The sequence below is a fragment of the Sebastes umbrosus genome, chromosome 14 (assembly GCF_015220745.1).
Source record: "Sebastes umbrosus isolate fSebUmb1 chromosome 14, fSebUmb1.pri, whole genome shotgun sequence".
Taxonomy (NCBI): domain Eukaryota; kingdom Metazoa; phylum Chordata; class Actinopteri; order Perciformes; family Sebastidae; genus Sebastes; species Sebastes umbrosus.
Genome location: NC_051282.1, coordinates 30,341,450 through 30,365,466, shown reverse-complemented (window position 1 = coordinate 30,365,466; position 24,017 = coordinate 30,341,450). Strand labels below are relative to the sequence as shown.

The 24,017-nt window shown below is 41.2% G+C and overlaps 2 long non-coding RNA genes across 2 annotated transcripts; both read left to right on the top strand.

Moving 5' to 3' along the window:
- The first annotated feature begins 266 nt into the window (after positions 1-266).
- Positions 267-23,612, top strand: LOC119502464. Its single transcript, XR_005210082.1, has 4 exons — positions 267-551; positions 2,245-2,340; positions 18,141-18,142; positions 22,439-23,612. It is a non-coding gene; the product is annotated as an uncharacterized LOC119502464 (long non-coding RNA).
- Positions 17,663-17,854, top strand: LOC119502467. The gene is made up of 2 exons (XR_005210085.1): positions 17,663-17,705; positions 17,742-17,854. It is a non-coding gene; the product is annotated as an uncharacterized LOC119502467 (long non-coding RNA).
- Positions 23,613-24,017: the final 405 nt, after the last annotated feature.

The window sequence follows — 24,017 nt, the reverse complement described above, 5'->3', positions numbered from 1 at the left end:
CTCACACTAAAAGGCATCTGACAGTGAGGGAGTGAACACGGTGTTGTCAGGGGAGTTAATCATCCATGGCCTCTCAGATATCTCTCAATATGTTCGTTTAGCTTTTGCTCCCTCAGGGCTCTCTCATGGAGAGAGGAGGCAGTGTGGTTGGACGGTTAATTTTGACTTTCTACATCATCTCCCCCTCTCCTCCTCCCTAGCCTGCTATATGGAATAAAGATTAATAAGATTGACAAAATTAAAATGATGACTAACGATGTAGTGACACACACACTCAGATGGAAGTGAAAGTCTGACATTGGTATTGTGGCGGAGGATAGATTTTAACGCGTGTCACTCTTGACGCCTTCCATTACTGGTGATTAAGTGAAGGAGACTAATCCAGCGTGAGAAATGTTGTACCAGCTGCCACAAACCAAACCGGGCTCGTCCTCAGCTGCTGAGCGAACTCGGTTGGTACAGAAACGACAGAGTGGCTGCTGGGATGTGGAGGAGTCAAAGACTTACGCTGAAGGAGACGGTGATCGCAAACTTGAATTGTGAAAAAAAAAGTATATACGGGGATATCCAGGTTTCTTATACAGGGATTAAGATGTCTTCAGATTCTTTACTTAAAGTGGCAGTAGGCGAGATTGGAGCAAATATGATTAAAGAAAGTTATTTTTATAAAACGGTCATATCGTGACAGTAGTGCATGAGACAGGTAACCTGAAAAAAATCATGTGCCTCTCTGTCCTGCGGTGTCCTCCGGTGTCCTCCGGTGCTCCTAACGGCATCTGTAAGATTTCACAGTTTTGGAAAGGGAAGAGTGAACAGAGGGATACTCAGTTTATTTGCAATCTGCAACCACACCACTAGATGTCGCCTAATCCTACACGCTGTACCTTTAAGAGTAAATAACTGCATCATGTTTTATAAGCTCCTCATTTATTGTGCACGTAAAATCTTAATCAGAAACGAAAGCTGTCAGATAAATGTGGTGAAAAGCACAATACTTCTCTCTGAAATGTACTGAAGTAGAAGTATAAAGTAGCATAAACAAGAAAAGTAGTACTTCAAAATTACAATTAAAAAGACTGACACAAATGCATTCGTTTATTACAATGACACATTCAGCATATTGGTTATTTACAGAGAGCATAGCCGGTGTAGTTTCTTCCGAAATAACTCGACTGCCATTTCTGATCTCTGGAGAGTAATCAGTGTCAGGCGAGAATTACTATGCATGCTCGGGGGCATGGTCATGTGTGTATGCTGCTTTGATATATTAATAAACGGAGAGGAAACAGCCGCTCATGAGAGCAACACCGACCTTTAAATAAACCTTTTCATAGCAGGAAAAAAAAGCACAAGTGTAACTAATTACATCAGCGACGGCTCTGTTCCGCTTTGGTGCTAGTATCCTCCGCCATGACCCGGCATGTACAATACGGCTCTGGCACTTGCACAGCTAATTGGAATGCGGGCGTTATTAATGGTATTAGTTACAGCACCGGTGTTTGACGGCTCAAAATGCGTATTACTCGACAAAAAACTCTGAGATGTGGGCGGTGATTCCCGGCCTATTCTACTGCTCTGATGTTCACCATCAGCAGTACGAGGCTTTTTGACCTGGTGTGCACCCAGGTGTGAGATTGCATAATGTAATCCTCCCTCAAACTGCACTTATACTGCTGTTGCTTCTTTCAGAGAGACACATTTCTGTGAAAGAGGAGATGTTCCTGTTGTAAATCTTGTCCTCTTCTCAGCTTATGCCATCTGTCCCCCCCATCTCACCTCAAATACTCTTTCTTTCATCCTAATCCCTCGTTCTTTATCTCTAATTAGTTGGCATGACTATCCCGGCAATCTGCGTCGTATCGCAGACGGAAAACGGAGGCTGTATGTTTTTTCTAATCTCTTAAAAATCAGGGCAGTGTTGATTCAAACAACTGATAATCATGTTACATCATAAATGGATGCACCTCGTCTTCCACGTAAAACCTCTTCCCACAAATAGAAATGTAATCATTTTTTGGAACAAATGCTTTATTAGTTGGATAACCTCTCCGACGCTTTTATTGCTTTTTTTGCTTTTTGTTTTTCCTGTTGGTGTTGCCCCTCCAGGATGCAGTTTGTTTACTGACTATGTTTAATACATGCTGGCTCAGGTCAGCACAGAACATGACTTTTAACTCCACGTCTAAAAGCAAAAAGGACGAACACTGAATGGAAAGTGACAGTGCTATCTTTGTTTGTCCTCAGGGAGGTTTTTGTATCAGGAGACAGAAAAACAGGGACAGGCCCCCCCACATACCGTCCAGTCTTCTTTAGAAAAACAAACGTCTTCATCTCCAGCAGGTAAGCTTTCAATCCTCATATAGTTGTTAGATGTATTTGTTTCATGCATTAACACATTGTTAAAGTCCTGAGAACAAATTGTGGATACACTTCATGAACGCAGCAGCTCTGTGAATACTGAATCTGAAAATCAAACATTTGAAATAACATGCAGGGAGGGAAGCCTGATCTGACAAACACACAGTGAGGGAGAAGCTGTTTGGAACACATGTTGTCACAAAGGATAAATTAAATAACACTCACATCTCAGCATATTCTGCACAGTGCATGTGTACATGTTGTTTTTGCCTTTAAACCTAAAAATCCCACATAGTCCCAGCACTGTGTGTCAAGTTGTTCTAGTCATAAATCAGGAATAAACACAAATTAATTAATTAACTAAATACATTGTAAAAGTGTATAAGGGCTTTAAACATGATGATAGAAGTATATGATGGTCATCCCCTTGCTCTATTATGTCTCATAAATTGTTGCAGCAGTTTTTGCGTTGATATCATTTGTTACACAGATTTGGTGCGAAATTTAACAATTTTTTTATCACTGGAGAATTGATAAAAATGATCAATAATCCCTCCAAAATACCACATTAAGACACCAAGACCTTGAGGAACACCATAGAAAAATCCATGCTGGGATTTGGGATCAAAACCTTTTGACATTTTGGAGATTTCTGCAAGAATTGCATTTTTTCGGTGATTGGATGGTGAGCACTTCTGTTGTGTAAAACTGCTCAGAAATCCCCTTATTGTCAATCTAGCTAGGAAAGCCATCCATCCTCTGAGTGCTCTAGGTCTCTAGTTTGATCCATCCATCCTCTGAATGCTCTAGGTCTCTAGTCTGATCCATCCATCCTCTGAATGCTCTAGGTCTCTAGTTTGATCCATCCATCCTCTGAATGCTCTAGGTCTCTAGTTTGATCCGTCCATCCTCTGAATGCTCTAGGTCTGTAGTTTGTGGCTGTAAAGTTTCATGAGGCTGTGATTATCCTAGAGGTCACCACAGGTCATTCTATACTGAGGTCAAGTTTTTAAAAAAATGGTCTCACTACAATGAAATGTCTCCTATGGGGACTAACATCATCACACATGAATACAGTTGGGCTCATTGGATCCACAAGAGTCTCAGCTTTACAGTGATACCCAATTCATGTAATTCAAGACTGTTTAGGGACCCCAGTATGCAGAAATATTCAAATACATCATTTTAGAATAGGAGACAATAACACATTTATACTGCATTCAAAAAAACTGTTTTGCCCAAACTGCATGTGATTATCATAAAGTGGGCATGTCTGTAAAGGGGAGACTCGTGGGTACCCATAGAACCCATTTTCATTCCCATATCTTGAGGTCAGAGGTCAAGGGACCCCTTTGAAAATGGCTAGGCCAGTTTTTTTCTCGCCAAAATTTAGCCCAACTTTGGAGCGTTATTTAACCTCCTTCCCAACAAGCTCACATGACATGGTTGGTACCAATGGATTCATTAGGTTTTGTAGTTTTATATGATACCACATTCAGCTCTAAAACTGAACCTGGTACAGCCTCTGAAAGACAGTAAAGTCGGTGATCCCACGGGTCAATGGGGAACTAACAGTGACGTAAGAGAAAGTTGGAATTAACTACGTGAGCTTTTTAAATGACTCGTCTGTGACACTCTTTAACGGTAATCAAATGTTAATCTTGTCATGTTTACATTAGCAGTCTTGGTATAGATAAAATCCTCATCATTTTACCTTTATGTAAATAACAGCAAGTGCCCTGGTTGGCTAAAACAAGTCCATGTAAGTAGAAGTTGTTCCCTGCTGGGACGCGTTCTGCCTCCCTCCTTCTTAATGGGCATGCTTCCAAAGGGCACTGCATCACTTGGCATGGCATGGTCTTTCCTGTTAACTAACACACACACACACACACACACACACACACACACACACACACACACACAGAGAAAGAGGCTGCCAGAGTCCTGTGGCGAGGGTTGACAGTGCGAAAGAGGGAGGAGCTGCATCGCCAGGTTGTTCACAATTGGCAGCGAGTTATCCGCCGGCCTTCCTCACCACCTCCTCCCAGCACGACAACCTGGTAAATAAACTCCCCTGGAAAACGACCTTCCTACAAGCACTAAGTGTAACCCCTTATATGAAGTATGATCACTGTAACCTGGAAGAGATCTTGTGCAAAAAAGGGTTAATAATGCAAACGGGAGTCGACAGATATTACGTGCGTGGGTGTGTGTGTCAGCATGACATCACATAGATGTCCTTCCAGAGATTGCAGCTGATCCCAACAAGAGGAAAGGAGAGGAGAGGGGAGGGGAGGGGACAGTGGACGGTGGTAGACCAGACTAAATACCTTCATGTTTAATGTAAACTGTGCATTACATTGTAAAGCGTTTGATCTTTGGACGACAGCATTCAGAATTGGCTGTGACATCCCTCTCATGTTTTATTCATCGTGGCGCACACCGTTGCTTTATTAGATGAGACAAGGGAGCGTGTTGTAACAAGGAACTCTTAAATCATCTGAGCACTTCGCTATGAGAAACAGCTGCCCTTTCTTCTGATGGTAGCTCTTTAAGATTAGGAACAAATCAAATTTAAGAGCGTAATGAGGGGAAAGAGGACAAGCGTGGGAAAACATCAGGTGATTTCTAAGCCGTCCAAACGCAAAGCAAGGTCAAAGATCTGGAAAAATCCACATGATTTTCCAGGGCGGCTCCGGGAAGGGGTCACCGCTGTCTTATCGCAGGTCGGAGCAGACTGCACCGCTGTGCCGTGACCGCAGGAGTACACTTTGGCTTCTCCTCTCTCTCTCTCCCTCCCTCCCTCCCTCCATCCATCTCTCTTTCCCTCCCTCCCTCTATCGCTTGACCACCTGGCACCAGGCAGCGTGCTCCCTTTCCATCTGCTCTTATTCTCAAGCTGAGGAAACGCTGGGGGACCAGATGGATGGATGAAGGGGTTGGAAAAATAGGAGAAGGAAAAGTAAACAGTTGGGTCAGCAGCGAAAGCAGCTGAGTATCTTTTATCAGCTTTAGATTAACAGAAAGCCTGAGCGCTACACGTGATAAAAAAAATCAGTTATTAACTTTTGTGCTGAGGGAGGGGAAAAATAATCATCTCCAGGTTGTCATTTGTATTGCAACAGCATTGCTCTTTATGTCCAAATGAGACCGACCTGAATACCATTATAATTAATGTTATTAGAGAATCTCCTGCATACATGAGAGGATGTCAAAAGCACATGTTGGAAGTGTGCAGTCACAGCCCGCCAACATATCGATGGCCCGTGGCTTTTTATATTGATTCAGATTAAAGCACCGTTCCTATCTGAATGCCATCTGTCAATTTTTTTTTATGATTCAATCTACGAAAGTGGCTTTTCATTTTAATATGTCGAAGGTCTCGACCGGCATGTTTTTGCATCGCCCGGCTTAATGAAGTGGATAGATAGAGCGTGTTGATGGGTTACTGCGTTGCTGTGATTGAAAATCATATATATAAGCTCAACGTAAGACATGCGATCAATTTGTGTTTTTGTGTGTTTGTATTATGTTTCATCTCATCTCATCTCATCTCATCTCATCTTCAACCTCTTATCCGGGGTCAGGTCACGGGGGCAACAGCTCCAACAGGGGACCCCAAACTTCCCTTTCCTGGGCCACATTAACCAGCTCAGTCCCAGCTCAGTCCCAGCTCAGTCCCAGGCCAGTGTGGAGATATAATCTCTCCACCTAGTCCTGGGTCTTCCCCTTGGCCTCCTCCCAGCTGGTCGTGCCTGGAACACCTCCATAGGATGCCCGAAGCACCTCAGCTGGCTCCTTTCAACGCAAAGGAGTAGCGGCTGTACTCCGAGTCCCTCACGGATGACTGAGCTTCTCACCCTATCTCTAAGGGAGACGCCAGCCACCCTCCTGAGAAAACCCATCCAGGCCGCTTGTACCGCGATCTCGTTCTTTGGGTCATGAACCCAGCCCTCATGACCAGAGGTGAGAGTAGGAACGAAGACTGACCGGTAGATCGAGAGTTTTGTCTTTCGGCTCAGCTCTCTTTTCATCACAACGGTGCGGTAAAGCGAATGCAATACCGCCCCCCCGCTGCTCCGATTCTCCGGCCAATCTCACGTTCCATAGTCCCCTCACTCGCAAACAAGACCCCGAGGTACTGGGTAGTGCAGTACAAGAAGCTGAACTAACGACCTTTTGAAGGGCGCAACAATTGTTTGCTGTAATCATTCAGTGTGTGTCAATCAAATGGCAATTTTTGATCTCCAAGACACAACCTGGCAGTTTAATATCTCAATTAATATGTGCAGTTCAAGAGATCTGAGCAGGAACACTGCGCTGCGGTGGTTTTCTTGCCCCTCGCTTTCATATTCCCCCAGCAGCAGAAATGTAAATCAGTTTAGTTGTAAATACATACACAGGCCGCAACATCAAGGGGGGGTTTATAATTCACATCTTTGAATGGATTGTCAGCGGTTCAATTTGCCACGTTTTGTAGGGTGATCAAAAGATAATAAGATCCATGGAGGAAAAAGAGCCTTTCCAACTTTGTTTTTGCATAATGAATTGATTTAGTGCAGCTTGTTGTTTGGCTTCACCTATACAAGCCTCGGTGGTGGCGTAGCGCTCTAATTGAGTGCAGAGGATAGACGGCAGGTCAGGCCATTTGAGCTTACTGCTGAGGACACACATGCACTGGCTACAATTCAGATGAAGCTCATATATTATCCCCATCAAAGTCTCACGAATCTGTATGCTACCTTCTCTTCAGTATTGTTGCTGTTGTATTGGTGCTCCAGCAATTCATAAAGGCAGAAGTGACTCCTCTTGCCTCCTGCCTCTTTGGTCTCTAGATTGTCTGGTGAAGTTTTCTATTGCTAGTTTTGCAAAGCCAGATGTGACGGTGCATCTTCTTATTGTCATGATCATTGATGGGGAAGAAACGCAAAGCTAACAAATCTATATGCAGAGGCTTTGTAATGTTTGAACTTGATTTAAGTTTCCTTGTTCTCATCCACATTTAAGCCAAAACAATAAAGTTGTCCCATGACATATATACAGTATGCTGTATGCAATTAATCGTGATCAATTGCAAATGAATTGCACATTTTTTATCTGTTCAAAATGAACCTTAAAGGGAGTATTTAATCCTCTTATCAACATGGGAGTGGGCAAATATGCTGCTTTATGCAAATGTATGTATATATTTATTATTGGAAATCAACTAAACAACACAAATCAATGACTGATATTGTCCAGAAACCCTCACAGGTACTGCATTTAGCATTAAACGATATATACATAACATGCAGCCCAACAGGCAACAACAGCTGTCAGTGTGTCAGTGTGCTGACTTGACTATGACTTGCCCCAAACTGCATGTGATTATCATAAACACATTATTATTGCGTTAACTTTGACAGCCCTATAGATGAGCAAAATCAAGTGTTTTAAAGGAGCAGTGTGTAGGATCTGGCGGAAACCGGCAGTGAGGTTGCAGCTTCTTCCGTGTGTCAAGCATGAAGGATTGGTATTGCGAAAACGCGAAAGTCCCTCTCTAGAGCCAGCATAGAGTGTGTTTGTGTATGTGGGAAGTGAGTGGTGAAGCAAGAGAGAGAGGGCGGCATCGACGGTAGCAACTAAAGTTATCAACTCCGTCCCAAGCAGGAAAAGTTAACAGTGTTTGGTTTGTCCGTTCTGGGCTACTGTAGAACACAGTGGTGCAACATGACAGACTCTGTGAACAGGACCCACTCCCTATGTAGATATAAACGGCTCATTCTAAGCTAGCAAAAACACAATGATTCTTATTTTCAGGAGATTATACACTAAAGAAAACATACTTATTAATATTATATTCCATTTCTACCATTAAATCCCCCTAAATGTTACACACTGGTCCTTTAATGTGTGTGTGAGTGTGTTATCTTTGTTTTGTTTTATTGGTTTGTTTGCTTTGGTCTTCGTGACATCGTTGGTGATATGCGGTCATCGCTGTGGTGCTCTGGGCAGCATCTCCCAGTGATCGCTTGGCAACAGTGTTACCACGGCGTTGTTTTGATTCACTGAACTGACAGCAGCTCCCCGAACCCCCAAACAAACAGCGTGCATTGTTTTACCGAGGCTGATAACACCACAATAAATAATGGAACACCGAAACACTGCAGAATAAAGTAATACCTGCACAGTCCAAATAAATCAAAAACATTTGTGCTTGAGAACAGTTTTATTACCTATATTTTACAGTTTTATTGGCTAAAACCAAATCTCACTTCAACTGATAATAGCATTATATCGGCTCATCGCAGTAATTCTCAACCAGGGTTATTTAAATCAGGGACAGGAGAACTACTAGGTGGAAACTATGCTAAACTCAACTCAATTTAAAAAAGAGAAATTGTGATTTTATTTTATAGAATATATATCCATATTTGTTGAGGGAAATAAACAAACAAATAGGATTCAATTGGTGTGCTGCTGATCTAGTTATTTAAGCAGCAGCTGCCCATCAACCAGCCAGTTCTTACCACATGTTGCAGTTGACTGTGTGAAAACTAACTAGTTAGCAAACGAGCAGTTTAAATGCTAGTCTATAGCCTAAATGTAATTAGTTAAAATGTTAAGTCATAAATGAACAGTTGAAATGGTTAAAAGTAAGTTGAAATCAAAAGTGCTGAAATAGTAAGCTACAGTAAAAGCAGAGGTGTGGACTCGACATGACTTGGACTTGAGTCAGACTCGAGTCCCAAATTTGATTTTAACTTTAAACTCGAAAAATAACTGCAACTCGATTTGGACTTTAAGATCAATGACTTGTGACTTTGTTTAAAAATACTTGATATCTTACCCCAAAGATGAAATAGTGTGTTATTTATTTATCTAGTCTGGTTTCTAGTGTTGGTTGTCTTTATTATTATTATTTTTATTATTATTTTATTTTTATTTTTATTTTTATTTTTATTTTTATTTTTATTTTTATTTTTATTTTTATTTTTTATTTTTTTTATTTTTTTTATTATTATTATTTTTTTTATTTTATGATTGGTTTTTTTTGGGGGGGGGTTATGGGGTTGGTATGTTTGTGAGTCTGTCTGTAGATGTTATTTTTTTTGTTTGTGATGAAAATAAATTTACAAAAAAATAGTGTGTTATTTAAAAAGTATGCAACGAATCAATGTACTTCCCTTCACTTCCTGACTGAACCCAGCAAATCGACAGTAATATCCCCAGATCTTTTTTTTTTTATGATTAAGTTCAGTCGCACTTGTTTTAACAAATAAATATTATTTATTTTATTTTTTTGTAAATTTAATATATTATTACTCGGGTGTTGAAATGTCATTACATTTGGTGAAGAGTGCATTATGATTATATAAAGTTTAGGGCTTGTCAGTCTTGACTTGGGACTTTATTGCAGAGACTTATGACTTGCAAAACAATGACTTGTTCCCACCTCTAGCTAAACGTAAGGGATAAACAGTTGAAATAGTTTGCTAAAAGCAATGGGTAAACGGTTGAATGGGTGCATCATCTGATAGGGCTGAAGGTAGCCTATCAGACAATAAAGGTGGGGGCCCACTGGTATACAGCTGGAGTGCTTTCTTGCAGACTAAAAGATTTGAGTAAATTATTGCCAGAAGATGAAATACGAGCGTCAAAAGGGAAGCAGATGGGGATTGGAAGAAGCATCCAAAAACCAGAAAGCTGTTGCTTTATCAATTAGAGCTTTCATCATCAGTCAAATCAAACACACATGCAGGAGCCTGTTTTAGTTCATTTCACAGTCAGTAAGAGGATGCTGGAGAAGAAGCATTGGACCCTTTCCTAAATAACCCTCAAGACGACTGATCCTGGGGTGACTTAATAAATGAATTCCCTATGACTCTCCTGTAGCATTTAAGCGATTGTCACAGTGACATAATACGTCATCATCTGCAAACAAATCATGGGAGACATGAAGGGCTTATGGTAAAACTAATGTTTTTTTTGCTATTGTAAATTACAGTCGGAGCTAAAAGCAGATGCAACACGGAGAACTAACTGGCTTTCCAAGTGCTCAACGTCGGTGACAGAAAACTGAAATTGCGTCATGGAGCTACAGTACATCACTTAAATAGGATTTCTCATTTATGAAGTTATACGTGTCTAGATTCAATTATAATTCTATGAAGTATAAGATCATTAGGGGGGTCTAAAGTCACTATATGTTTAATCCTTATACGGTTTTACCACCCATAAACTCCGATAGGAACCTGATGGGATGGCTATAGCAGAGAGCCAGTGGACATATATTACACTCCCTATGTTCTCTGCACTCCGACTCTGATTCATATTAGTGCCATAAAGCACAGGGCCGGGGCACTTTTAGACAGCGGTGGTATAAATCCAGCAGTACAGAGCTGATGAAAAAAAAAAAAATGACTCAAACACAATCCATTTCTAAACACTGTGCTCCTTTTCTGTTGTTTATCTCTGAGCTACAACAGCGAGTAAAGTTTCAGGCGCTGCTCGTTGTTGTCTGTAACAGTAAATATAGAGTACATGCAGCCGGGGTAGAGTCTGATGACACAAAGCATGGTGACCTTCATGGTATTAAGGCGTGTCCATCCAATCTTTCAGAGGCCGTCATAAAGCACACGCTGCTCTGACACCTCAGGGTGCGAGGTGTAGGGGGCGAGAGTTATGATGTGCTGTAAAAAGACATGACTGACTGTACACTGAGCGGTGTGTTTATGTTCTATTACACACAGGGTTCACCCTCAGTGCTCTATAGTCTCCAGCTACTGACGACGACACACATCTGCGTGGGCTGAAATTTACACTGAGATGGACACACTCGACCGATCCTGAGGCGAATGCACATAATAAAAAAAAGGATCTTCTTTTTCTTTAGTTCTTTCGTAGACACTCACTTCTAATTTGCTGGTAAATGTTGATTATAATATTTGAGTTAGGGCTGTCAAAGTTAAACCTACAGTATATTTTTGGCATCATTGGGAAAACACGTTCCATAATAACCTTTCAGCATATTGTAATTCAAGTGTTCTGAGAGACTTCTGCACCTCCTCATAGCTCTGTTTTCAGGCTTTAAAACATCTAGCCTATGACGGGAGACTTTGACCAATCACAGGTCATTTCATAGAGAGAGAGCGTTCCTGTTGGCTGTGATCCGGCTGGTGGGCGGTGCTTGCGGTATTTCCTTGCAGGGTCAAAACTTTTTTACAGCTAAACAGTACACTACAAGATGTTTCTGAGAACATTTGAGGAGAGAAATAGGCATTACAGTAACAGAATATTGATTCATATTTGATCAGCGCTGCCTAGTTTGACAGTTTGGTCGGAGTTGGCGAGTGATTGACAGCTGCTCAGAGACGACAAGGCTCCAGCTCGGCTCTGATTGGTTGTTGTCCTCCGGTCTGGAGGACACAGAGACACATGATTTTTTTCAGATTACCTGTCTCATGCACTACTGTCAGGTTGTAGTGATCGTTTTATAAAAATAACTTTTTTTAATCATATTTGCTCCGTTTCTACCCACTGCTGCTTTAACACGATGATAACACGTTAACGCAAATTTGTTTTATCACAACTTGTGATTTTTAGGTTGTAGTGAGCTCAGTTTTAAAGCTATGAGTGAAGATACTGGCACGCTACACTTCACGCTAAATTTTGGCGAGGAAAAACTGTCATGGTCATTTTCAAAGGGGTCCCTTGACCTCTGACCTCCAGATGTGTGAATGTAAATGGGTTCTATGGGTACCCACGAGTCTCCCCTTTACAGACATGCCCACTTTATGATAATCACATGCAGTTTGGGGCAAGTCATAGTCAAGTCAGCACACTGACACACTGACAGCTGTTGTTGTCTGTTGGGCTGCAGTTTGCCATGTTATGATTAGAGCATATTGTTTTATGCTAAATGCAGTACCTGTGAGGGTTTCTGGACAATATCTGTCATTGTTTTTTGTTGTTAACTGATTTCCAATAATAAATATATACATACATTTCCATTAAAGCAGCATATTTGCCCACTCCCATGTTGACTAAGGTACATTTGGAACAGATAAAAAATGTGAGATTAATTTGCATTAACTATTTTTAATCATTTGACAGCCCTATAGTTGCAGTTTATCAGAATAAGACACTCAATAGCATCCAATTATTCAAAATAATATCCCCTGTGCATCTACCTGTTTCATTATTTTCATATCTTAGTACACCTGTTTTTGCAGTATCTCCAGTAATGTACGACGAGCCATTTCTTAAGTCAAACATGTTTGAGGGAGAATAAAAGAGGACCTACTTTCTCTGTCAAGATATCTAAGAAATGTTTACCCAGTAAAGCCAGTCAAATTTTAATCAGTTCTGCTAATGTTTGCACTCTGCTCAGCGTCAGTCAGACGGCATAAAACGACCCGTGTTCAGATTGGAGGGGGGGACGACGTCAGCAAAGTGGTGAAACCTGAGATCAGATATAGCATCACATACATTATTAGTTTGTTAATATAGTATTTTTTCTCAGCCTCAAATGTGGCCTATTTGGAAATCCATGTAGCTCTGTTTCTGAATGTTGCTGAATATCAATAATGCATGAATGTTTCCGGGCACTGTGTTCTCCCAAAGACAGACATAATATGATTCGTTTTTTGTTTTTTTTAAGTCCTGCTTTGCTTTTCACCTTCAGTATTCCTTTATATTTCCTCCTGGCTATTTAGGGCATGAAGTTACACACAAGGAGAAAGGTGTGGGCTTATTCTGGATCAGTGCTGGGTTTCTTAAGCACCAGTAAACATGCAGAATTACAGCTAAAATGGGCTGAATTAAGAGTGCGACCCGGTCGTGGCATTTACTGATGCGGTGAACAGCCTCCCCCTCATGTTTTCCTTGTCAACACGGTGCATATAACTGCAGACAGTCTGCAGGAGAGAAAATAAGTCAACGGGGCTGCAGAAGCAAATGTTCTTTATGGTGATTAATCCACAGTCAAAATGTCAAATGTGTACAGTATTTTTCTGCGGATGGTTGACTTTTTGCAGCATTTGTTTTTCACACTTGGAATGGCGTTTCACAAATTTGTTCATTGCTGCTAAAATGATCCCGAGCATTATTTTCCCGTCACCGTTCTGAACTGTAAAAGATGTCCTCACAGATTAAACTGTGATAAAGAGGAAAAGAGACAGAGAGAGTGTTACTCAGTCAAAGTGTGTCCCGTTCTCCTTCTGCATTCATCAACTTCACTTCCGTGGCGTGAATATTTGCTTTCTTTGAGAGCCAAGGCAGAGAAATAAAAGGAAATGAGAAGAGTATGAGGAGGGAAGGGGATAACAGGAAAAAAGAGAATATACTGTGTGCATGAGAAAGAGATCTGTTGAGGGAAATAACAACGGAAATCAGAAAGGTATGATGCTGAAGAGAGGAGATTGGGCCGAAGGGAGAAAGAAAGATAGAAGCCAAGAGAGCTGTCAGAGAGAAAGTCACCACTCTCTCTGCTGTTGATTATCTCTGGAGCACCCTGCCACGCTGCTAATCTGAGCACGGATGGAGTTTAGTTAGTCGTTAATAGCTCTGCTGACGCCTCCCAGTGTGTAGCGACCCGGCACGCTCACAGGTCAAACTATCGGCCAACAACCGGCATCGCTGTCCTCACAAATTAACTTGTTATTATATGAGCAATAATATTTCTGCAATCATGCCTGACCTGCAATCTTCTGCAGCAGTAGGGGGTGGACATTGCACTGGTTGAATATGAATTATAGAGAGTGAATGAGTTAGAGACAGAGCAAAGCTAGCAGGAGATATATACCCGTCTCCACAGTAAACTTTTTCTTCTGTTTTTTTTTTTTTTTTACTCCCTCCCATCCTCTTCCACTCGCTGTCATTTCAATTCAGGTCATATCTCATATCCATGCACAGCCTCACAAGCAGAAGCAGACAGATTTTTGCCTAAAGGTGCCTCTCGTTAAAACTTTTACAGCATTTCATGTTTCGCAAAAATTCGCTGGACATGAATTGATAAAGCTGCGGGCGCCGAATGTTGTGGGGTTGTTATGCAGCAAAAAAAAAAAATCACGTGCGCTTCTGATTTAGAAGAATTTCTGCGGGGTTCATTAGGATGGTGCTCATTTCAGCTGCTCTATGACCTACACACCCAAACCCTTCATGAATTTTAACAGCCCCCCCCCTCCACTTTTGCGTATCAGAAATATTGACGAGGGCGAGTCGATAGAGAATGAAAGATGTATGGACAGTGAGGCGCAGTGCCCTCGTATCAGGTGCAGAATGACAGGATTCAATTAGGACCGGCATGTTTCTCAAGTTGGGAGGTGATCATCGAAGGTCAGACGCTGTTAAGATTTCTTCGATCCCGATGGACGTGAGCGGCGCTGCGTAATGATTTTCTTACTGCTGGTATTGATATTCAGTACCGGTTCATCAAGAGAGAGACTATTCAGTTTGTAGGATCATATTTTGTGCAGCCTGAAACTGGAGCCTTTTTAATGCAAGAGGCCACCAAATTCATGTACTTTGGCAAAAATAAAACAAAACATGATGTTCACTGTGAAGCAACGTGAGAATATATGCAAGTTGCCTCTCAGGAATGTAAACCATTAAGCAAAAATCTAAATTGCCGTGGTATCCTAGTTAGCATTATGTAAAATAATTCATAATAAATGAGGTGAAATGTGCCAGAACAGGCCCGCTTTAAGTGGGAGGAATGCTTGTCTGCAAAAAAACAAGCAGTGAAAGACAATATGACCTCAGTGAGCCCAACCACTGCCTATACAGAACACCGCCTATACATTATTAATATACAGCACCGCTGTGTGTCTTTATGCACAGGCAGAGGAAACAATTACAGCAGGGCAATGTTGTCGATACTAATCCAGTCGATGTTGTTCCTAGCCCCAAGTTCTCTGTTACACTTTCTATAAGCTCACACTAATTGAACAACTTTCTCTCCCACCCGTTCCTTTACGCCTCGTAGCCTACACACACTGAAACAACTCCTTATTCTCCTCGTATAAGCTCCAGCTAGCTTTGGTGGCAGAGAGCGTCTAGCTGACCTCAATCCCCTCCCACTGTGGGTCACCGTCCTGCCCGGCAGAGAGAGCTCTCTGGCTGTCACACGAAGCACCGATCCGGCATGTTCTTAACCCCCACAGCTAGCTGCTTCCCATGGCCCGGAGCGATTAGCCTCACTATTCATACCCAACCAAAGCTACTCTCTCAAGCTCCCTGTCTCCTCAGCCGCTCTCCTCAAGGATGCGACTGGTCAAACACTCTGGACAGCAGATCCACCTCGGCTCAGCAGCTGATTAGCACGGTTCTGTCTGAAGAGTGTTTGTGTGCCAGTCCGTCCCTACGCATGTGCACATGTGCAACATAACGGAAATCAAGAGTCAGTGTCCACCCAGCAGGCACACAGAGAGGAGGGCTGTAGTGGGAAAGTCTTTTTCTCTTAGGAAGGTTCCTAACGGAGAGAAATGACCCGGAAGTATCTCAGTATCTCAAGTTTGAATCCTCTAAATATTAAAGGCAGGGTTGACGATGTTCTCCAGTCTACACTATGTGTTATATTGGTTGAAATGGTCTTTACCCCCCGACAGCGATCCATTACTGATGAGCTCTGAAAAAGGACCGTTAAAGAGCCGTCATCTGTAGCTGCTGTAATCCTGTTAAAACGTCTACCAATCACTGCCTCGCGGTCCGCTTGGAAAGAACCAATGAGATGCCTCCCTGCCTCCCTGCTCGTACTCTAGCCTTGGCGTGCACAAACGGAGCTCCTGAGGCGATGCTACTTTCAAATGATGCTAGCTCTCCAACATCGTCAACCCTACCTTTAAGGAAAGGTGCTTCAATGCTTCCTTTCTTATCTCCTTTAGCAGAGGATACACTGGAGCATCCTTTACCAAAGGAAAGGAGATAATACCGCCCCACAATTCCTTGCGGCCGCAACATTTAAAGCGACCCACCATTCCACTGTTTATGAAAACAAACAATATGCTTATCATGCATATTATTTTCATACTGTCATATACTAATTGGGATTCATGTTGATAAATAATAAAAAATCAAAACAAGAATAACAAAAAAAATGAACAGTAAACATATAGCAAACAAATCAAATCAACATAAATAAATATTATGTTCCAAAAAGAGTAGGAAGAAATTTACATTTAATGGTTCTACTCCTTCACCAGACCTCAAAACATAACTCAATATTTATCATATAAACGTTTGTGGTAGCCTGTAGGTTATTCCTTTAAGGTAGTTTATTTCAAATCCATCCTTGGTAATGAAGTGATATTTTTCGGTGGTTGTCCACGTAAGGTCAGATAATCCTTTGTTATATGTTAAAGTGTTCTAGCAGCAGAAGGACCTGCGGTATCTCTCTTTCAGCAGTCTGTCACTGAAGGAGATATTTAAGAACGCACGGGGGGGAAGCAGCACCTTTTGTAGTCCATCTTCAGAACATCGTAGTTTCACCACGGCAGAATAACACCCACCGCCGTCGCATCATAATTACAGAGCCTATAGTGAAGTGCAGTCGGATTCTCTGAACACCACGGTTACCTTTTCCTAAGTCCTTCTGAATTCATCTTTCCTTGACCTCATGACGTTTTCCATCAAGGTCAATGAAAAGTTGTTAGGAAAAGACATTAAGACGCAGTTGTTTGACTTTTCGACCGCAGCCTGGATATAAACTCTCAGCAACATCACACTTGGACTTTCCTGCACTTTCCCAGTGAGTGAGGTGTTTCACTCCATCTCTTCAACAAACACTTCCACCCACAGATCTGGTATTTAAAATTCAGATAGCTCAACATCCCTCTCTCTCTCCTCTTCTTGATACTTTACAGCATCAGCCGCTGTGTGAGTGTGAGCATCTGAAAACAGTCTTTTACCATGGGAATTAATTAAGACGGTCTAAATGTAGACTACAGAGGGCTTTAAAACATACAGAACTGGCAAAGAGGCATGGATGAGTTCGGAAGTATGTGAGTGTATTCAAAGACACACAGACTTATGAAAAAAATTGATTTTGTTAAACACCTGAGGAAATTCTATTTACTTCCCACTCTGTTTTTTCTAAATGTTTTTAACATTATTAAGCTCATTCAAAGGTCCCGATCACCAACAGACAATGAAAGACAGAAAAACAGACGGGTGGGGACCAGTGGTGGAAAGTAACTAAGTACACTAAGTACAGTTACTGAGGTACTTGTTGTGCTTAACTTGAGTGTATTTATTTTATGATACTTTCTACTTTGTCTCCACTACATTCACAGGGAAATGTTGTACTTTTTAAAGGGATAGTTTGGGTGTTTTGAAGTGGGGTTGTATGAGGTTCTTATCCATAGTAGGTGTATTACCTACAGTAGGTGTATTACCTACAGTAGGTGTATTACCTACAGTAGATGACAGTCGGGGCGCCCCCAGCATCAAGTAACAGACAAGAGCACCGACACCATATCAAAGCAATACAGTGCTGTAGACGGGGACGGCAGAAAAACGTATTTTAGCCACCTTAAAGAAAGGCTCACCTAAAAAAAATTAATATCAGTTTAAGTGAACGCTTTATTTAGAATATTTTCACCTTTCACCTTTCATCTTGCCGTCAGACGGGAAACTGAACTGAAAGTTAAACCTATTTATAATCTCTGCAAAGCCAGCAGGCTCAGATGACAAAAACAGTATAGATATGTTTCACTTTCAGTTCAGGTTGCCATTAGAAAATATTGTAAATATAGCGTACACTTAAATGGATATCAACTTTTTTTAGGTAAGTTTTTTTTTAGACGTCTAAAATATTTTGCTGCCGGCTCCGTCCATAGCAGTGTATTGCTTTGCTCCGGTGTCTGTACCTCATACAACCCCACTTTAAAACACCCAAACTATCTCTTTAACCCCACTACCTTTTTCTGAGAGCTGAAGTTTTTACATTATAACAAAGCCTATAAAAAATAAGGCATTGTTAAAGATAAAACCAGTGATTGCCTTTTTGGCTTCTGACCATTTACAAAAAAAAATAAACTGTCTAGTTGGAGCCTCTTTTCATGTTTCAGATGTCTACGAGTTGTTCCTCAAAAAAGAGAGAGCAAAGATTAAAGAACATTCTGAAAAATCAATACAAATTTGTATAGCAAAACTTTAATTTTTCCTATTCTCATGGTACTTCAGATTTATCTTGTGACTCTTAGAAGGGGCCTGAACCCTTGGTTGGTAACCACTGCAGTACTAACACAGTAAAATGCTACTTACACACTATTGCATTGGTATTAACAATCTAATAATGCCGTATACAGTAGGTTATAATCATATTATTTAGAGTATAGGTTCACTGTATTAGTACTAAAGGATCTGAGTACTTCTTCACTCACTGTCGGGAACATTGATGATCGTGAGGTTTGAGAGAAAGAGTTGTCAAAAATGCTCCGTTTGTTTCTTAGCTGGCTTCACAGGAAATCTTTTCTTTCTGTAACAAAACAAGTTTGTACAACCACATAGTGATAAGGCCTACAGCGGTGGTAGAGACAAGCATAGTGACATAACCAGCCTGCGGTGATCGCCTAGAAACAGATCCAAGCACACACACACACAGGTCTCCACACAACGTCGGCCTACGTAAAGGTCGCGCCTCATCCCTTGATTGATGATGTGATATCAGCTTTGATATCATCACGCCGGTTCTCAATCAAGGTGGCATTCATTGAGCCAGAAACTGAAGCACTATAATGCACCAAACCAATCCTGTGAAGTACAAGAGAAAAGTGCTGTTCTAAAACTAAAAAATCCCTGCTTCAGCATTGTGAGGAGCAGTCACATTCGAAGCTCAGAAAAGGTTAGAAATGTGTGAATGGTGCCCACATTCCTAGAGAGGTAGAATATCCCTCAGGGTTGGCAGTGTCCCCTACACCTCAGTGCACAAGGAGTTTCACAAACACTGGCATTCTCACCCAACCAGCTTCTCCTTCACTAAAAGGGCATTGTGCTGAACAGCATGCCGGCAGGACACAGGAGGAATGGGCAAACAGCTGAAACTCCTACAGAGAGAAATGAGGGACAAAACACTGCGATGTCCCCACCGCAAAACAAAACAGTCACGTAAAAGGAGGCCAGTGAAGGCCACCATTTGAAATACTTAAAGGGGACATATCATGCTTATTTTTCAGGTTCATAAAAACGTGTTTACATGCTTTAGTGAAACGACACACACGAGACTGAGCGTGATTGACAGGCATCGTGTTGATTAATGTTTGCATCATTAGCAGCTAAAACCACAATATCACTATATATATCTCACATGCTCAGCAGTAATGTTAGCTCACCAAACAAAGGTCCCTCCGTGAATCAAAGGCCCGGCTGATGTCGACGGATACACTCAATTGTAAATCTACTCTTTAGCAGTGCCATGAACTTTTGTACAGACAGTCATAGTCCCCAGAGTGTGACTTTTCCTCTAGCACCACCATGAGGTTGACATTTGTGTTTTTTTAATTTTAACTATTGGATGGATTGCCACAGATTTTGGTGTTCCCCTTTAGGATTAATCAGAATAACTTTGACTTTTCATATGTCAGCACACATATTCATATGTGGACACACATAGTGGTGACCTACTGGTCATTTAAAGCTACTTAAAACTTGGTTTCACATCTTAAATTCTATATATTCAAGGCAAAATAAGCAAAAGTTAAAGTTAAGAAAATAAATAATTCCATAGGTATTATTATTCATCCGACGTCGGCTTCACTAGATATGACTTTCATTTTTTTGTGCTTCCGTGGTGTTTGTGTTGGAGTCTGAGTTGTTTGTGGGAACTGGTCGTTTGTTGCCGTTAGCGGACTCCATTTCTAACTGAACATCAGCTGTCGTTGCACACTGAAGGCATTCCTGAGCGCGCATGACATAACATCCGTTGGATTTTCCCCGGAAAAAAACAGCCCACATTCTCCACATTAAAAGCAGTCTACAGGCTGATCGAGGAAACCCACATTAGATTAGGTTACAACCTGTTCACACATTGGCAATGAAAAACAATTTAAAAATGTTTATATGTGTAAAAACATACTGTCCCTTTAAGACTCGAAAAAAGGCCAGTCTGCTCTGATTGGCTTGCGAGAAAAATATGGTGCACTTTCGCACCGGGAGGGTGAAAAGAGAAGATGTCACGTGCATCATCGTCATCAACACATGTGCACTAAAATCTGGTCGGCCCAAATTGAGCCAATAGCAACGCACAACCACGGCTCCAGTTACACTGCACATGTGTCTTACCCCATAGCTCAAGACCATGTCCCAGCCTCTTTCAATAAGCCTTGCCTTTGCAAAGGTATTTCTCAAGCCGTGGGTTATATATGCTAATGAGCCTGCATGTGACATAGGAAGGGGAGCCACATCTGACTGGCTTGTTGAATCGCATGTTATCTGATCTAGACAACCCACAAAAAGAACTGACTGGGTCGTCTCATTTCACAGTTTGTAGGTTGGTAGACACTCCAGATACCCAAATATATGTGCACAAGCACTGAAAAATTGAGTTTTTCATGATATGTCCCCTTTAAGGTTTGTAATGTGGTTATGAAAATGAGATTTGATCAGACTAAATAGATGTTAAAAGCATCATAATCTGTGATAACCTCCCATTTTGATTCTGAATCTGACTATTCTCAGCTCCAAACACCCTAACACCAGATCTGACACCGTAATGTATTGATTTCCAATCTATCATCAATCCGTTCCTCGCAATCCTATTATGTTCACTCTCCACCCTCGTAAAAGTCCAAGGTACTATGTCACATAAAAATAGGGGATGCCGGCGCGCTCTGAACTGCTGTTCTCCCCTTTGGCCAAGATGTACCAGTTCTTCACCTCAACCTGTCATGAAAGAGAATGATGCTCCTGCGAGGCGTCCCAGAGGTCAGGCAGCTGTGTTCCACCACTGCATCCCCAACCTTGGCAGATACATTAGTAAATTTAATTCCCCTCTGCCCTGCTGTATGTCTTTTAGTTGTGCAGTTGTGTGTGCAGCGTCCAGTAAAAGCCAAGAAGCCGTCGTTACTTGAAGCTGTATTTCATATGTGCCAGAGAGAGGAAGAGGCAGAGAGAGCAGAGATTCATTTAGTTTGACATGTTTGAAATACAGGTTCACATCCCTGAAGGGGAAGGTTTATAAATTGGAGTTTCAGCGAGATTGTATCTCGAAATTACAGCTCTGAAGATGTACTTGGTCTTGCAAAAGTTGTATGTAAAAGAAAACAAACTTGGAGGTGTTTTTTTTGGGAAACTGAATGTCAAAGAACGTCAACAAAAGATATGAAAAAAATATTTGTGCTTTGATGAGAGGTGTAAAAGATAGAGGAAGGGGAAGACTGAAAACAACTCCTACAGGGAAGGAGAAAATGACCAAAAAGAAAGCTGGGGAGATAGGCAGGAGGTGGTGCAGGAGTACACTGTGAGTGAATACTTCAGGCCACGAGCTGACAGGTGCCAGAAACGTGTCACAAGATGATTTATTTCACAAGAGGAGGCAGTATCTCTGACCTACTTTCCAGCTCTTTTCATAACTATTTAAAGATAATGATCTCAAGGAGTGGTTATATGAATCATTTTTACATCATCAGTTAAGTTTTCATCCCCATCCACTGTGTTAAATGTTACTATTGTGACTTCTCGAGGAAATTCTTGTAGCATGGCAACACTTGTAGAAGTCCTTCACCGCTGAGCAGGACGTGACGCAAATAACAACACAAACACATCCAGCCTGATCTGTCAGTGTGCTACAACTTCCTGGGTGTGTGCAAGTGTGTGTGCTTGTTTCCATAAATGTAAATGCATCCGTGATGTATTTCCTATTTATGTGAGGATATGAAAAGAACGTCTTGGGGTGTTAGGAAAGATTAGAAAAGTTGCACATGAAGAAAAAAATGCATTCATGAAAGTATATTTATATGCATGTGTGCATTTCTAACTCGCCGATAAAACTCTACACTGGCCGTATCAATGCTCACCTTTCACCTCTCTACGTTTTTCTGTGCTTCATTTGAAATTGCTTCCACCCACATCAACTGTCTATTTCTCTCTCTCTCTCTTTCAGACACACACTTGGATATACCCTGACACTTCATGTTACTATTGCTGGATGGAGGTTGTCATGGGAACACATCTTTGACAGTTTCCTCTGCTCACTCGCAGCGAAAAAACACAGAAACTCACTCAGGAGGCAGAGGAAGTGCAGGCGTTAGCAGGACGTAAAAGGGGCAACAAGAATCATCAGGAGGCATCAGTGAGGGACAGTTGAATGCATCCATACGGTGGCTAGGTGTATATTTTAGACTGTTGTCAAATTATCATCGTCAGTTACCGCCTACAGAGTTTCAATTTACCTGATTTCATAGATCCCTGAATGAAAACAACAACGTCATATGCACTTTTCAAATGACATGCTTCAGTAGTTTTATGGTTTATGGTGTATCGTAAATGTAGCTGGAGTCAGGAGCTGGATAACTTAACTCAACAAAGACTGGAAACTTGTGGAAACAGCTTGTCTGGCTTTGTCCAAAGGTAGCATATTATTTCTATCTATTTCTTTTGCTGGGACCAGTTGCCAGGCAACCAGAGGAGACTCCTGGAAGTTGCTGGTGTTGGCCAAGAAAAAGTCTGGCTCCAAAACCCCTCGTGAAACGATGAATTGTGTGAATTAAACAAACAAGATATAACATGCTAATTAACGAGCTTTAGAGGTCCTGGTAAGCATATTTTGTTAACTTCGGACAGAGCCAGGCTAGCTGTTTCCCCCTGTTTCCAGTCTTTGTGATGAGCTACGCTAGCCAGCTGCTTTTCCAAAAATGTCAAACTATTCCTTTAAGTTTGAAAAAGAAATCAAAATGTTAACGCTCCAACTCTAAGTCTATTTTTTATAGTTTCATTGGTTTGATGAAAAACTAGGTTCATAAAAGGTTGTTTGAACTTGCAGAGTTCTCGTCCGTGTGTACCAATAGTGTAATCTACATATGTGTTTACATTCATGATCGACTTTGCTGAGTTGTACTGCAAAGTGAGAATGACGGATCGCCCCAGCACCAGAGACATGTGGTGCTCTTACAGATAATGAATTGCAGACTCAGTCTCTCTGCTCCCATCTGTCTGGTTGTCTGTCTCCCTGTCAGAGATTTAGGACTCTCAACATTAAGCCTGCCATTACTCCCAAAAAGATGCTCAGTAATCACATCATGAGTGCAACAGAAAAACATTTGCATGCATGTGTGCGGTCACAGTCATAGTATAGTATGTTGAAAAATGTAATGGAAAAAGTCATAGTAAAGTATGTCATACATTTTTTTGAAAAAAAGTCATAGTAAAGTCTGTCGAAAAATTTAATGAAAAATAGGAATAGTATAGCCTGTTGAAAAAATTTATAAAAAATAGTCATGGTATAGCATGTCGAAAGATTTCATGAAAAAAGTCACAGTACAGTATGTCAAAAACATTTTATGAAAAAATGGTCATAGTTTAGTTTGTCGAAAAATTATATGAAATAAAGTAACAATATATTATGTCAGAAAAAAATTTCATGAAAAAAGTCATAGTATAGCATGTCAAAAAATGTTATGAAAAAAAGTCAAAGTACTGTATGTCGAATCATTTTATGAAAAAAAGTCATAGTTTAGTATGTC